The sequence below is a fragment of the Giraffa tippelskirchi genome, chromosome 7 (assembly GCF_054371585.1).
Source record: "Giraffa tippelskirchi isolate mGirTip1 chromosome 7, T2T-mGirTip1v1.2.pri, whole genome shotgun sequence".
In the NCBI taxonomy this organism is placed as follows: domain Eukaryota; kingdom Metazoa; phylum Chordata; class Mammalia; order Artiodactyla; family Giraffidae; genus Giraffa; species Giraffa tippelskirchi.
This window is the reverse complement of record NC_137281.1, coordinates 50,854,086-50,870,835: the sequence shown is the minus strand read 5'-3', so window position 1 is coordinate 50,870,835 and position 16,750 is coordinate 50,854,086. Positions and strand designations below refer to the sequence as shown.

The 16,750-nt window shown below is 42.7% G+C and overlaps 1 protein-coding gene and 2 long non-coding RNA genes across 10 annotated transcripts in view; 2 read left to right on the top strand and 1 right to left on the bottom strand.

Moving 5' to 3' along the window:
- Positions 1-16,750, top strand: part of CDH13 (cadherin 13) — a 1,025,542-nt gene that overhangs the window by 697,584 nt on the left and 311,208 nt on the right. The gene's annotated exons all lie outside the window — the stretch shown is intronic.
- On the top strand, positions 5,474-10,835 carry LOC145514957 (uncharacterized). Its single transcript, XR_014060591.1, has 2 exons — positions 5,474-5,744; positions 8,654-10,835. It is a non-coding gene; the product is annotated as an uncharacterized LOC145514957 (long non-coding RNA).
- LOC145514959 (uncharacterized) lies at positions 10,552-14,956 on the bottom strand. Its single transcript, XR_014060593.1, has 3 exons — positions 14,830-14,956; positions 14,179-14,300; positions 10,552-13,409 (listed from the first exon to the last, which is right to left on the bottom strand). It is a non-coding gene; the product is annotated as an uncharacterized LOC145514959 (long non-coding RNA).

Sequence of the window (16,750 nt, the reverse complement as noted above, 5' to 3'; positions counted from 1 at the left end):
TAGGAGGACCTGTTTTACAAGGACCCTATTTTAAAGGAGAAATGCAGAGGATAGGGTGTAACCCCCAAACCAGGAAGAACAGAGATGGTCCTGGGAAGTGAGCTGGAAGGAGAGAGTCCTGTGGAGATGGCCACCTTCAGAGGAGCAGAGCCCCTCAGCTGGGGTACAGCCAGCATAGGGCAGCCCAGAAGGGAGGGACCCAGGGGTATAAACACCCTAATCTCACTCAGCTCCCGCGTCTTCCCATCTCCAAACCCAACAGGAAGTCAGAGGGCTTGTGCAGTCCATTCAAGCCACGTGCCAAGGACAGAGAGCAGGGTGAGAAAGGGTGATGTGCATGTGCTAAAGATATTCTGTAGACAGTATAAACTTCTTGCACATTCTTGCTGCCATTCCTTACAGCAAAGACTAGACCCACGTGATTTCAGTGGAGAAAAGTTTTAGTCCTATCCCTTGGCCTGCAGATTCTGGAATTTTGAAAGAATCAAGAGTGTGCCTGCCATATGCCCATTTAAATATAATTACATTTTGCCCAAGGTAAAGCATTTGCTCGTATCCCTTTAATCACTGTACATAAATAACCATTAACCTTTGAGAAGATTCCAGGCCATATTCCATTGGTTCCTAAACTGTTAGAGGTACTTGCTTTTGACAAAGGGTGTTACTTATTTTTTTATTCATGTCTTCAAAGAAAGCATGTTTTCTGTGCTGATAAAGTCAACTATCAGTGTATGTGCTGCTGTGTTCACTAATAGTTGACTAACTAATGTAGAAAACAGGACTCACACTGGAGTTTTCCTGGGTTGTGCACTTTTGCATTGTCAAGGTGTGAAGAGCATCTGTGTTGGAATCCATACTGTCTTCAGGATATGAGAGGATCCAGGTCAGTGAATTGTTTCAAGGTAGAAGTTTAATGAATACACCTTGGGCTGTGTGTTTCTTCATTAGCATTATTACAGAACCATTAGTCTGTCTCTGGATGCTTTCCCCCACACCTGATGGCGTCAGAGAATGACAGGTCTCTCATTACAGATGCATAATATCTTGCCTCCTCTCTCCTCTCAAGCCCTGACTTATCCTCATGTAAAGAGTACACAGCTTCATGAAACCTGCTGCAAACCAGCTGGATCCTATTCAGAATATCTACTTTCTGCCACATTTCCTTGCAGGTAGCATTCATATGCATACATATGTATGTATGAGAGTTTAGAGTCATATAGAGAGTTTGAGTCAATTTCTTGCATCTCAACAAATTCTGAAAATGATGTCGTGATGTAATGTAGCAGCAATTTAATTTGCTAGGTAGGGATTAAGGGCTGACAAATTTCATCTCTTAAAGTTCCTTTAATTCCATCTATGCAAGTCAGAGCATTCTGCATATTCCCCAGCCTCCCAGATGAAGTGCTAAAAATGGCCTCCCTGTACTGCTCTCAGACAGGCAACAAGCTAGGCGAAGCTGTGCAGTTACTTGCGATCTGTTTACATTACATAGAAGGTTGGTTAATTAGAAATAATCATGTCTCTTAATTAAGGAGCAAATTAATTTTTAAAGAAGTGCTGAGACCCCCTTGGGTTAAGGCAGATAAGGGACTGAACATGTGGTCTGTGGTTGTCTGTGTAAGTCTTTGCAAGAAGGGTCTGAAGTGTGTGGTGACATAGCCAACAACAACTTTGGAACCAAATATTTGTGGATTTAAAATTGTAAACTTTCCACTAACATCTGATGAATATCTTTTATCTCTGAGGAACTGTGCTGGGGGACTCTGAGAACTCAAAGATGATGGGGCTCAGGATAGATGAAGGAAACAAGCTCATACAGTACTTACCGAACAGCTAAATGCTGAAAGAGAGATGAGCAAATTACCCCTGGAGAACACTGAGAGCAAAGCAATCTGATGGAATGAAGAAAGGCGACCATGATACAAAGTAGACATTTTAGGACACTTTTGACCCAGCTCCAGTGAATTTAGGCAGAAAAAGGGTTGGGTGTATTTGGTACATTCGTTTAAAAAGCCAAGAAGGACTTCAAGAATAGCTATATCTAGGTGAGCTAATTGTATTGTCAGGAATGTTTCTCACCCTATTCCCTCACCCCCCTTTTTCTAATGTTGGCTTTCTCCAGATGGCAGCAAATAACAATGTTCACCTGGCATTTTCCCTACTATCTTAATAATTTCAACTACCTAACCCCCCCACTCACACACACACACACACTTAATTCCATTGAAAGTCCTAGTTTGCATGCCCATCTCTGAAATGATCAGAGTGTGTACAGGTGTGGTAGATTCTAAGTGGCCAAATCTGAGTCATATGCCCACACCTAGCAGCAGGTGTGAAAAAAGTGATGTCAGGTCTTCCTGAACTACAGGAACTAAGAGTGAAAAAAGCTGGAGATAACTCAAGGGAAAATGAGAATGCTGTTACCAAGAGCAAAGGGCAGAAAGAGAAATAGATGACTAACACAAGAGGAAGCTTCAATGAGAGCTCTTGAAGAGTTTCAAGTACACAGCTAACCAATGAGGCACTCTGGAAATATCAGAAAAAGATGTCCCCTCTGGGCAGATGCATTACAAAAAGCACCCCTCTGAGTAGAAGCAAGCCGCTGAGGTCTTGGTTTGATGAGTGACAGGTGAATTGGTATAAAGAAAAGGTATACCCCTTCCTCCAGGAAGTAAGAGAAGGGCAGCCTGCTCATTAGGCACCCGGTGGCCCCGAGAGCCACAGAGAAGACCCAGATCTTTGCTTCCTAGAAGCACCCTCACAGCAGCAGCAGTTTCTCTGTCACCACTACTATTTATTGAGTCCCAACTATGCAGTGGACATCATGGCTGGCTTTGCATATATTAGTTCTAATCTTTGAAACAACCGTGTGATATAGACACCACTATTGATTATGAAACAAGGACTGAAAACCCCTGTCTTGCCCTGAAAGGTACTAGGACCAGGAGTGAGAGGGCTACATGACAAACTTGGCTTTCTATCCCATGCATGCCTTCCTCTTTGGCAGTTTCTTGAGAGGAAAGCATGCACTGTGACAAAGAATTTGTGGCAGTATGGGATCTCATGGGGACATTATTTTGCTTAGTAGTGATTTAAAATAATACATGTGGTTTTGTTTCCCGTTCCTCAAAAATGGATCCTGTGGTGTTAGAATTGGTCATATTCTTCAGGTAGGACGCAACTGTGGGTCCATCTACATAGGTAAAGAAGTAACGTAGCATAGTGGAATGATTCGGACTCTGATGCCGAATATGGCTGGATTTGAATTCCTGTTCCATCTCTTAAAATTTGCAGGATTGTAGGCAAGTTACTTGACCTCTCTGAGCCTCAGTTACTTCCTCTTTAAACTGGGATGTTGCAATTAGTTATAAGTATGCTGTTGATAGTGACTTTGATTTGCGGTAGACACCTATTAAACAGTTGAGTTGTTGCTTACCATTGCCCAGAGGTTAGTACAAACACCTCAATTCAGCCTAGGATCCAGCTAGTGTTCTTAGGCTTCTAACTAAGCTCAAAGCATTGACTCATGGTGAACTTGTTCTCAACCAGAAACCTGAATACATAATTCATACAATTATTGCCAAAATAGATCTATCAAACTTAGAACTAGTGTATACATAGTTTGTGTATGTATTGGTGTGTGTGTACACTTATGCTTATTCCTGATGTCACATTTGCCAATTATAAGTTTTATTTAATCAGCTTTATGCTGTAGAATTTGATGTCTTATCTCATTAAACTGACTTATTGTCAAGTGTTCCCAGTCCCTCTTCTTTAAAAATCTTAAAATATCATATGCATGCATTCTGAATTTTCACCAAAGTCACAGCAACTTTATAAATTTGGGAGAGTACTAACCACATCTCTCTCAAGTATCAGCTAACAAATATTAATTAGATACCAACCACGTGTTAAGAACTGTGCTGAGTGCTGTTGACTCTTCAACATCCAGTGTCTACCATGGCCCCTGGTACAATGTTATTCAAAAACATTGGATGGATGGATGAATGAATATCTAGGAATATTATAGAATAGAATAAATTTCTAGATCTCTGTCACACCACAAAAATCTTTCCCTAGAAATCAGTTATACACTGTTTTGGTGAAGCTGATCAACAAGTTATAAATTCACCTGAGAATATGATCACCCAGCCCACATGTTCCCACATTGTATCTATAATGTGATCATAAAAGGAGTTTTCATGTGGTTTTCTCAAGTAATTATACAATATCTTTGATATTTTCCTGGTTCATCAGTTATGTAACAACAGGCTACAAGAGGGAAGTTAACATGCATGTGTACCAGGAGATATATATGAGGATGTCCATTGATGCATATGTTCATCAGCTTGACTATGATGGTGATATGTATATGAAATATACATATTTTTGTGATATGTATATGAAAACATCATGTTCTGCACCTTAAATATATACAGTTTGTGTTTGTTGATTATACCTCAATAAAGCCGGAAAAAATAATTTTTGCATGCAGTAGAATGTCATGCAAAAAGAATAGCTTATTTAAAAAGGTATTTTCCTGTTAATATGCTATGTTCTACTAATTTTCTCTGGATCTTTAAATCATCATAAGAGTTGCTATGGATTAGCCTCATGTAACACCTTGTGGGTGTAAGTTCTAGTAGAATAACATATTATTTACATATTTAAAAATTTATCTATTTTACAAACAGAATGTAATAATCTAAACATCTATTGAATTCTTTTATGTTTCTTTCTGAGAATAATGAGTATATTGTGTGTTGAAATGAAAGATTAATCTTAACTTGGAAAAAAGTTAATAAATTGAAAATTGTCTAATTTACAGCAATAGGGAAATGGTTAGATAAAATTAAATAAATATTAAACTGTAATAGTTTGTGTATTTTATATGCATACATAGACATATATATTCATTGAAGGTAGAGCTCAGAAACAAGAAAGCCAATTTTAGTGTGTATTCCATATGATGCAATTTATTTAAAAATTAACAATATACATCTAATATAATACATTATTCATGGAAACAAATATATGCCTAAGATGACCTGAAATGGACTGTAACCACTCTATACAGTAGTTCTTTTTGATGAAAAGGTTGATGGGGATAGTGCAGAGAATGGATGGCGGATAAAAGGACTTAAGCTAGATAGATGCAGCGTTTTGTCTCTTTGAATAAAATAAAGACAAAGCAAATATGACAAAATGTTAACAGTTGGCAGTTCCAGATGGTGAGTGTACAGATTTTTAGTCTATTGTTCTTTGTGCTTTTCTTTGTTTTCTTAAGATTCTCAAAATACAGAACTGGAGAAGGAAGTTAACCCTCACTGGTTACTGATAATCAGCCCATTTTTTTCTTATTTTGTCTCCAGTTTTGTTTTTTTTTTTTGAAGATATAAGATATGACAGATGCAGTTGAAACCTTCCTCTCTACCTGCATCATTTAGGATTAAGCTCAGCTACATATAACATAAAACCATCTGAAATAACAGTGAGAACTTTATGTTTCTCACATGAAAGACATCCAGAGGTCATACAGGGCAGCCTCAAGATGCCATTTGGAACTAGGTTCTGCCATCTAAACACGTGATTTCCACCCTCAAGGCCACTTCAGGGTTCTAGATAGTAGATGGAACTCCAGCCTTCACATTGATATTCTGGACCACCAGCCCCTTCCCTTCCTAAACCATGCTTCTGCTCACATCATGTGAACCAGAATCAATCACATAAAGAAAGAAAGTGAAGTTGCTCAGTCGTGTCTGACTCTTTGCGACCCCATGGACTGTAGCCCACCAGGCTTCTCCACCCATGGGATTTTCCAGGCAAGATTACTGGAGTGGGTTGCCATTTCCTTCTCTGGGGATCTTCTTGACCCAGGGATCAAACCCGGGTCTCCCGCATTGTAGGCAGACGCTTTACCCTCTGAGCTACATGCCCCTATCCATGACCACATAACTGCAAGGGAAACGGAAATACCATGTACCATTAGGGACTATTACCCAAATTTGTATGTGTGTTGTTTTGTCTTTTTAATTAAGAAGAGAAAATGTATATAACATGTATTCTCCATTTATTCATTTATTTACTTATTTATTTATACCAGTATATCAGTATGCCATGTCAGCTCTACTCACCCAGCAGGTTCGATCCCCTCAACTCCTCCATGCCAATGAGGAGAAGGAAAAGGTTAATCAGGCAAATTGATAGACAGATAACGTGGGATCACTAAGAGGGTGAAGGTAAACTAGAGGTAATCCAAGGAGGCTCCCTGCAAGAGTTCAACACCTTGAGCTGTCTCAGGGACAAAGAAAGCAGGGGAAGAATGTGTTTTCTAGGCAGAGAGAACATCTTAGACAGAGGCCCTGGGTGGAAAGCTTGGTAATGCCTGAGAAATGCATGTGGGTCAGTGGAGCAGCAGCGAAGTCAAATGGGGGAGTGGGGATGGGATGGAGAGAAAGCTGGACAGGTGAGCGGGGCCAGATGGTGAAAAGCCTCACACGCATCAGTTTGGGATAATGGTGAAAGCTTTCATTTCTCTCTCTTCAGACACACTTTTGGCTTTTAGATTCTCTAAATACCCTGAAGTGAACCCACCTGTCAATTGCAAAGTTCAGTTTCATCTATCAGATGCAAATCTCATGAGACAAGGACTCTTGTCCTGTCTACTACTGTATCTCCAACCTCCAAGAAAGGCCCTAGCACACAGTATTTGCTCAGTAAGTATTTGACTCACCAATGTACATTTTTATTTCAAATAGGCTCTTCTGGTCCCTGTTCAAAACCACACAGTTGGCAAATCTCAGCCAACTCCCAGCTCAGGCAGCCCCACTGTTTCTACATTCGCATGGAAAGTGTAATGGGCCATAAAATTGCATCCGTTACCAGAGGCTTATACATATATTTTGCAAACATTTCACCCTATAAAAATATGGGGCCAAACTACAAAATCCTTAAGAGGCAGCAGCTGGAAGTATTAGTTGAAATTAGAGAGAGGATCATCATTTCCATTAAGCAGTGTCAAATTTTGTAATGCAAGTAACATCTTCATGTTAATTCTAAGAAACTGCCTGCCTCATTAGGCAGATAAGGCATTCTATGATTTGGATACAGAATAGCCCCAGTGATAAATGAATCTCCTATATTATAATAGCATCCACATCACAATTCCCCCTTTTTGCAAAGTTGCTACAAGCAAGGTGGCCTAATCCTGTTTCAGAGACCTATTTTACTAGTCAGGATAAGCTCAGCTATGCTATAGTAATAAGCAAACCTCACAATCTCAGTGTCTTAATAACATAAAATGGCTTCTTCATACTGAAATCTGGGATATGAATAGGGCTACCCTACTTCATCTTGTAGTTAACACATCTAAAACATCCCCATGGTCTCCAAGGTCACTTACCACAGAGGAACGGGGACGGAAGTGACATTTGGCTTTTACTTCCCTCAGCCCAGGAAAGAAACATCAATTCCATTCTCCATCCAGTGACCAGTACTAATCATGTGGTCCCAACCTGACCACAAGGGAGGCAGAAAACACAGGGTAGCGAGTGGACTATTGGTGACTGCTTATCATCCCTGCCATCCAGGCATGCCTAACCACCACCACCACCACCACACCCTCTTGGACTGAGAAAGGGAAAGAGAACTGAGACACCTTTTTATTGACTTCTTTCTAACCTCAACCCCACCTGAAGGTGCTTGGGTAGTTATCAATATGAAGTTTATCTTAATAGTATAGAGAATAAGCTTCAACAGCAGCAGCCCCAGTATCTCCATTCTAGCTGTGAGTGCTAGGACAATTACTTTAGCTTTCTCAGTCTTAGTCTCCTCATCTGAAAACAGTAGACAGTAGTACCTACCTCAAAGGGCTTTGAGGATTAATCAGTTGGAAACATATATATATTCAATAAGCACATGCTAGTAAAGTGATGCTGGATCCAGAACCACATATGATCCTGTGACAAAAATTGATCAGTCTCAGTCAGTGTGTGTGGAGAAGGGGTGTGTGGCCACAATCTCTTGACCAAACCCAGCAACAGAACTATCCAGATAAACCAACATTGGGCCATTGGCCACAGAAGAATGAGATTCTGATGGAGATTCTGATGAGAGAATGTTGGAGGCAGGTATTATTCAAAGACACCTGGACACCACCCTGCTTTCTTCCCGTGCCTCAAGATGGGAGCTAAGAGTAACAACTTTCTTAGATGGAAGAAACTCTGTTTCTTGTGTAAGTTCTTCTAGTATGATGCTAAAACTCATGTCTAAAAATCTGCAATTTAAATAACAATGAAATATGGCACCCCACTCTATGGTTGGCCATTTCACTTCATATAAGATTTTTTATTTCTGTTCTAATTTTATGAGGAATTATACATTTGGGTTTTATGTTTATAATAGGAAATATAGCCACTGTGGCTTAAGTAATTTGTGGGTTATTTGGTAGCTGCTCTCCAGCTTCACGGGCTTCTCAGGTGGTGCTAGTTGTAAAGAACCCTCCTGCAAATGCAGGAGACATAAGAGATGTGAGTTCGATCCCTGGGTCAGGAAGATCCCCTGGAGAAGGGAATGGCAACCCACTCCAGGATTCTTGCCTGGAGAATCCCATGGACAGAGAAGCCTGGAGGCTACAGTCCACAGGGTCGCAAAGAGTTGGACATGACTGAAGCAACTTAGCACACATGACATTCAGCTTCACAGTGATGTCAGGGTTGGCCTCATCATAACTCTTAATCTTTTCCCTCAATATTGCAAGATAGCTGCCTCAGCTCTAACCATCACATCTGTATTCAAGGTAGAAAGAAGGAGGAGTCATCTCTATCCCATTTTTCCATTGCATCCAGAAAGCCAGAGATTCCTTGAAATATCATCCTTAGCCCACTACTATGATAAATTTCCACCTACGTTTCATTGGCCAGAACTGTGTCACACAGCCACCTCTCATTGCAAGGGAGGATGGGAAAATTAAACACTTGTTTTCTTACAAATATATATGTCTGGAAAAGGGTGTTAGGTCAACCAACCCATAACATTTGCCTCACAAACTTACCCAAATAGGTTATGTGTGAGGGAGAGGAGGCATAGCATCCATTCCTTCGATCACCTGAAAATTCTGTGGTCGGTTCACTTGAATCTGTAATTCCTCAACTTGAGAGTCGGTTCTTCTGCAGGAAGAAAGCCTGAGATGCTTCTGCTTCTCCACTGAGAACTAAATGCCTGTGGCAGGCCTCAGTTCACTTCTAGTTGTTTACTGTTGTCCAAGGCACTGTGATTCTGGCAAGTATTGGGCCTCAGTGGAGCTCAAAATGGATATTAGCTCTTGGGTGCATTTTATTGATTTGGGCACAGGAGGGAAATTATATTGCTGAGGATTGTCACCCTGGCCAGTTAAAAACTCAAAGTAAATGAACTGAACAAACCTCCCCCTTAAATAGTGCTCAGAAATCAAAGAGCTGAAAAAATGTAAATGGGATTCATTAAGAGCTGCAGAATTAGCTTTCTTGTGGTGCTCTGATATGTTTTTCTTGCAAATCTCAAGAACTTTAGTTCACAGTGAGTTTGAGACATGGTTGAGACTGTCTGACTTACAAGTGGGTTTAGTGGACAGCGGGGGCCAATGAGAGGAGGTTCTCAATATGCCCATCTTACAATGCCCGCTGGCCCCTACCAACTGTCCCCTTGGCACCTTAGTCTTCTGATTCTTTTATCTGCCTTGGGACAGTGTTTACACAGCATGTCAAAGTGCTAGCTGGAATTAATTCTCTTTGCTCTCATTCTAACCCAAGAGAGTTGAATATTCAGGAATTTCTGTTATGTGTGGGATTTTGCCATTGGTGTCAGCAGGAATAATTATCAGGTAGCCTTTATCCAGTAGACTCACTGGCGTGGAGTTATCAGGACCGGGGTGTGACTCCTACTCTGGGTGAGGCCAGCAGGGCAGCAATGACGGCCCCAGGCTGCATCAAGCTGGCAGAAGTGTTTTGGTTGGCCCATGCAGTGTTTTGAAAATAGGAGATTTCCTTTCTGAATCACATTTCTGGCTTCTTTTGAAAAATGGGAAGACTTGATGACCCCAGACAAGTGTTTGCATGTGTAACAACCGGGCAGGAACTGAGCAGCAGCTGCTTGTTGGGATCAGGGCAGCCACAGCCCCCACTACACCCTGCCGCCTCGCACTCTGCCTGGGTCACCTATTTACTTTCCCAGGAATTGCTAGCAACACAAAATTAGAATCTGTCTTTTTAAAAGATCCTCCAGGGCTTCCTGTGCTCTAAAAGTGGGGGAAGCCCTGGTCAAAAGCAGAGTCTTCATCCTTGGCTGATAAGAGGAATCACCAGGAAACTTGTGAAAAATCTACCTCCCAGGCTGCACCTCAAAACTCGTCATCCTGCAGGGCAGGGACCTGAGAAGCACACACTTAACAGCACTCCAGGTCACTCTGTTGCTCAGATAAGTTAGGAAAGCACTGCTGAAAGAGCTTGTTCTCAAACGTGATATGCATCAGAATCACCCAGATGGCCTCTTATTGTTTAATAAAACATTACATTGTTATAAAATCATCACATGAGCATTTTATTTAGAAATTTAGAAAAGTCAGATAAGCAAAAATAAGAACATTAAAAACATCACGGTCATCCTACCCAGAGACTAACAATCTTAACACCTTATTGTATGACCTATTTTTCCAGGCAAATATATATTTTTTATCCATTTTAACCCAAGTGTGATAGTACCATGCATGTTATTTTCAAAAGTATTTCTCTCAGTTAACAATCTCCAGTTTTTTTAAAGAAAAAAAAATTTTTTTTAATTTTCCCCAGTTGACCCAAAAATATTCTTTACACTTAATTGTTCTATCTAAACTGAGATCCAGTCCAAGCTCCACACATGGCTCTGACTGTTCCATCCTTTATGTCTTTTATAATCCCACACATTCTCCCCCCTCCCCCACTTTTTTTTCCTCTGCAAAATACTGACTCATCAAGGGGAAGTCTCAGCTTTTGGACTTCTTATCCAGTCACTTCCTTATGGTATCACTTAGCTTGTTGCTATTCTAGAGTGATTTTTCCTTAATGCCTATGGACTCCACTAGAACTTCCTGAATTAAAGTCTTCAGTGGGTAGGGCCCGGCAATCTGTAGTGTTTGTAGTTTCCCCAGGTGGGTCTGAGTTTAAGAACTAAGTCATCCAGATCCATTCAGCAGGGAAAGATGACTTGGCCCCCAAATCTACCAGGAACCTTGCCTCGTGCATCTGGATTCAGATAGGGTACTGAAATGTGATATATAAGAAAAATATACATTTTATTATCTGGATGACCAAAATATTTTCCTCATATATACATGGTCTTCCTCTGAGGTTCCTGGCTCATAGCTCCCCAATCCCTTGGAATTTCCTAAGTGTTGAGAGTGATCAGGGTGTCTTTTATCATGTACAGGAGGTGACTTTTGGACAGCTCCTAAAAATGAGACCTAGTTAACAGTGGAGCCAGCCCTGTGACCAGAACGTTGGAATTTTCAGTACCACCCTCTGACCTCTGGAGAGGGGAGGGCAGCTGGAGATGGAATTCAATAGCAGTGGGCAATGATTTAACCAGTCATGCCTATGTGATGATGCCTCCATGAAACCAAAAGGATGGGGTTCAGAGAGCTTCCGGGTCAGGGAACAGGGGGAGATTTGGGGAGAGGGCACACTCTGAGAGCATGGGAAGGCCACGCCCTTTCCTCACACCTTGCACCTTCCCTCTGCATCTTTCCTGTCTGTCTGTTCCTGAATTACAACCTTTTACAATAAACTGTGATCTATTAACTGTTTCTCTGGATTCTGTGAACTGCTCTAACAAATTAATTGAACCCAAGGAAAGGATCATGGGAACCTCTGATTAATAGCCTGTTGATCAGAAGTACAGGTAGCAACTTAGGTTTGCAACGGAGGGAAGAAGCAGTTTTGTAAATCTGCTCCCTCAACCTGTGGAATGAGATGTTGTCTCTGGGTAGACAGGGTCAGAACTGAGTTGAATTCTTGGACCCCCTACTGCGGTCCAAGAACTGTTTGTCGAAGATGTGGCGAACACCCTAGACACTAGCAGAGACACTATGACATCAAAGTCTGGAGTCTCTCTGTGATGCTTTGACTAATAGGATCTGAGCATGGCTGTTTGTTTATCCTTTTTCTGTGATAAGAAAGTCAACTTTGCTGGAAGGAGCCTCTATCTGAGGCTGGCAGCTGGGACATTTTCTAAGCCTTTAGCTATGCTTGTAATTTTCCCATCAAATTTTACTCTGAGTTCCGGCTCATGATAACAGGCGATGTGTGACTGAGTTGGGATACAGGAAACCTGGAGCACTCCAAAACATTTTCAGATACTTGGTTTGAAGCTAAAACACTCAAAAACACTTGCCACAGCCTAAGTCCTTTCACACGGTTTCAAGCAGGTGATGTCTGTGGGCTCAGAGATATGAGGGCTCTGAGCGGCCTTCTGGTCTCCCAGCAGGCCAGTGGGCAGTGGTCTCAAGTCAGGAACTAGGTTCTGAAGCCCCATGTATCCCAAAATCTATATATATACTTGGGAGGCAGTAACCTGGTACAGTGGATTTTATGTCCCATCCCTATGACGAATATGTTCATTTTATCCATGTGAACAGCCACAAAGATTTTTAGTTTGCCTGGAGGTAGTGTGTGATTTTGAGATGTGATCAGGAATTACCATTCCCACAATGAACATCATCAACAGGAACTGTTAGCAGTCACTTAATAGGACCCCCGACTCCAAGACTTATTAGCTCACCCCCCACCCCAACTTCCCTGACAGCCACACCCAGAGATCAGACTGTCTCCATTGATTCTAACGCTTGAAAAGTTAAGAAAACTGTGTTCTGGGACCTGGTTCTCAAACTTGGGCGTCACCTAGATTGCTTTTTATCTTTTAATTAAAGGAAAATATTATTAGAAAGACATTATGTGTGTTGTAGAAATTTAGAAAAGTCAGATAAGCAATACTAACATGAAATCACCGTGGTCATGCCACCCAGAAATGACAGCTATTAACAGCTCAGTGAATGTCTTTGTAGACAATTTTCTAAGCAGATTTATGTGTGCATCTATATGGATCAGCCTCTGTTTTGTATTTTCTTCTTGGTGGAGAGTTTTGTCCATCTCACTGCAGCTTCCCTCTCAAGGAGTTCACACCATGGGCTCACCCTCCCAGGGTCTGGATGAATCGTCTGAAAGGCCAGCTTTCCTTTTGGCTCTATAGAGTGGTAACCACAGCACGCTGGGTGACCGAAGCCAGTATGCAGCCATGATCCAAGGGGATCTTCATTCCTTGTGTATTTTCCTTTCCACTTGCTTCTAGATGGGGCTCCTCCTCATCTCAGAATTGCACAGCAGCTGTCTTAGCTCAGGCTCCTATAACAAAATACCTTAGATTGAGTGGCATAAGCAACAACATCTATTTCCTGTGGCTCTGGAGGCTAGAAGTCCAAGATGGAAGTGCCAGCAGATCTATTTCCAGTTGGCTTCTCTTACGTGATAAAAGCCAGGGAACTCATGTGCCCTCCAGACACGGTGGTGACAAGCTGGGTCATGCACACCTTCCCTGTCCAGCTCCGCAGCTCTGGGGCTCTTGCTGCCCCCTGGGGTTCTCAGAACACAGGCAATCCTCCCTCTGGTGGAGATGGCTCCTCAGAGGGGTCTCTGAAGCAAGGGAGGGGGAGCCTTGAGTCAGGGAGGTCTGCTCTCACCACCTACTACTGAGCAAGTGCCAGGAAAACCTACCGGAGCTGACCCCGGGCTGATCAGTGACCTGGCTTTTAGCAGACTGCACCCAGCTTGCTCTTCTTTACTTTCAGAAGATTTCATTCCTAACAAATCATGCAGTGGCACCTTCTGGTGGGGCTGGATATGTGGGTACAGAACCCCCAGGGTGGGAGTGGTGTCTTCTGCTTCTGACCCCAGGGGCCCTGAGAAACTAATAAATACCTAAGATATTCTTTAGTACCCATCTGTGACATTCATAAAGTCTTAACCCATCTCTACACGTTTTTTTTTTTAATAATTAACTTCAAGTATAATACATACAAAGGAAAAATAATAGAATATCTAAGTTAATATGTAAATACTCAGGTGTGACCACCCTGGAGAGATAACAAAGTTTGTCCGAGGGGAGAATCCTTACCCAAGCTCAATCACCACGAAAGCATCAGCTACAGATGCAGATGGCCACAGGTCTTTTTCCTGGTCACTCCAATGACACTCAGAGACACCATCAGTTACATGATTTTCCAGAACTGGTTGGTTCTGGTACAAATAAAGAAGCCCTGCTTGTTGACCCAGTGCCTGAATCCTGATGGAATGCAGAGTGTATGCCGTAGTGTTTGGGGTCTACCTGTGAGACTTGAGTCAAGTGCAAGACTCAGATGGTCATAAATAGATGAGAGTTGTATTATTCCCATCAGAGTCTGGCCACCGGGGTCCTTCAACATTTGTGTGGGAAATTCTATATGGTATAAGGCCCTATGGACCACAGAATGCCTGGTGTCCATTGCCACCTCCCACTAACATCCCTAACTATTGTGAGAACCAAAAAACACCGCCTACTCACACACACCCCTAAGCATATTGCTTCTATTGTCTTCTTTGAATGACTTCAACAGCCTGAATTCCCATCCCGACTCTACTGCCCGGTAACCTCTGGCCCTTTGAGAGCCTCGGTTTCCTCATCTACAGAATGGATGCACGGAGGAAGTTCAACAGCAGCTCCCATCTCAAAGGCCACTTAGCACAGTGCTTAATAAGGTAGAAGTATTAAACGAATGCTAGTTATTACCTATAATTTATATTATGTATTATTTATGAATGTTCTTAAAATCACCATGAGTGAACAAGTGCTTTAAAGCAATGAGCTAGGATTCTGAATGCTATCTCATGGATTTTAGAGAACCAAATTAGATTCTAGAGCCTCAGTTATCATCGTCATGGTTCCCCTGCTGGAGTTCTGAAGCTGTTTCTCAAGAATTCACAGCAAGGACTTCACAGGAAGCTCCGGAATCACTTGGCCTTTGTCACTGAACGGGTTCAGGCCCTCACACAGGACCACAGCATCCCCAGACTGGGCCCTAAGTTGAGATATAAAACAAAAAAAGATGCCAAAAATACAACCTGGTTCAAAGACAGATGTAGCATATGTAAAACGATGTAAGACCTTCTGCAATTACACACTAAATTATTTGGTGCCATCTTTAAATTATGTAAGAAATAGAAAAAGGAAAAGCTCAGTGTAGGCAGGAGAAAACTTCTAGAAGGAGGGAGGCTGGAGTTGGCCCTCGAGGATGGGAGGGCATCTGGGTCAGGGGCGGGTGGAGAAATGAGCCCTGGGGGCCTGGATGGAGAGTGGGGCCCAGGCCTGGGCCACAACCCTTTCAAGAGCCAGAGAAAATCCCAGCTAGAACAAATACATACATAGGACATGAGGCAAAACCAGAGTGCCACAGATACTGCAAGCGTGTCCCCAGGGACACACCTGGTGATATTTCCTGAGACAGGTCATCCAGACCTGGTACTAAGCTGCTGGCAAGTGGTGCCCGTGGAAATGCTGCCTCTGGTGGGGGGCAAGAGCATTTGGCTCTGCACTGGCTTCTGTAGTCTGGGAAAGGACGTGTTCTCGTGAGAATATTATCCTCACCTTTGGGAGGGGCTGTGGGAACACGCAGTTACTGCTGGGGGAACTTTCCGATCATACATGCTGGTTTACGATGTTGATGAATGATGGGCTCAGGACTGAGCCAAAGCAATTCCTTTTCTGGAGGTGGCATGAGAATCCTGCCCGGGATTCCTGCTAGGAGCCACTGCCAGACACTATGACTCGGAGGCAAGGTTCATGTTTACTGGAATGCTGCACCCACTAGGAACCACGATGCTGCTAGGCCGCTGTTCCCTGGCCCAGAGTTTTGTGTGGAGAGGGTGCAAGCCTGTGACAGCAGTGGTATCTCCCCTCAAGTCCAGGCATCATGCTGAATGTATGCATTCATTCATTCAACAAATATGTGTTAATGCTAGGCTTCAGACATCATGGAGTAGAGGTTTCCCTCTAGTAGAAGAAGACAAACAGTAAACAAGGTATATAAGAAGATATGATCTTTGCTGGTGGCTCAGTGGTAAAGAATCCACCTGACAATGCAGAAGACATGGGTTCCATCCCTGGGTCAGGAAGATTCCCTGGAGGAGGAAATGGTAACCCACTCTAGTATTCTTGCCTAGAAAATCCCACAGACAGAGGAGCCTGGTGGGCTACAGTCCATGGGATCGCAAAAGACTCAGAGACAACTTACCAACTAAACAACAGCAACAAATAAGATGTGGAGTATATTAGGTGATGAGAGCTCAAGAGAAATCAGCATGAAAATGGATGCATGGCTCTGGTGTAAGGACGGCAGTGGAACATTTTCAACAGAGTAGTCAAGGAGGGGTTTTTTGGCAAGTAAGATGTGAGCGCAGCCTGAAAGGGGTGAGTGACGTCTGTCACTGGAGGAAGAGCATTCCAGACAGAGGAAGAGGTTTGTGTAAAGGTCCTGAGGCATGGGCATGCTGGCTTGTTGGAGAGGGACTATAAGAAGGCAGGGAGGGTGGAGTAAAGTGAGATGGCAGAGAGAAGCAGGCGGAGGTGTCTGGGAGAAGTTGGGGGAGCAGATGCTCTCCATCCATAAGGCATTGTAAGGAGCCAGGTTTACTCACATGGAAAGGTGAGCCAG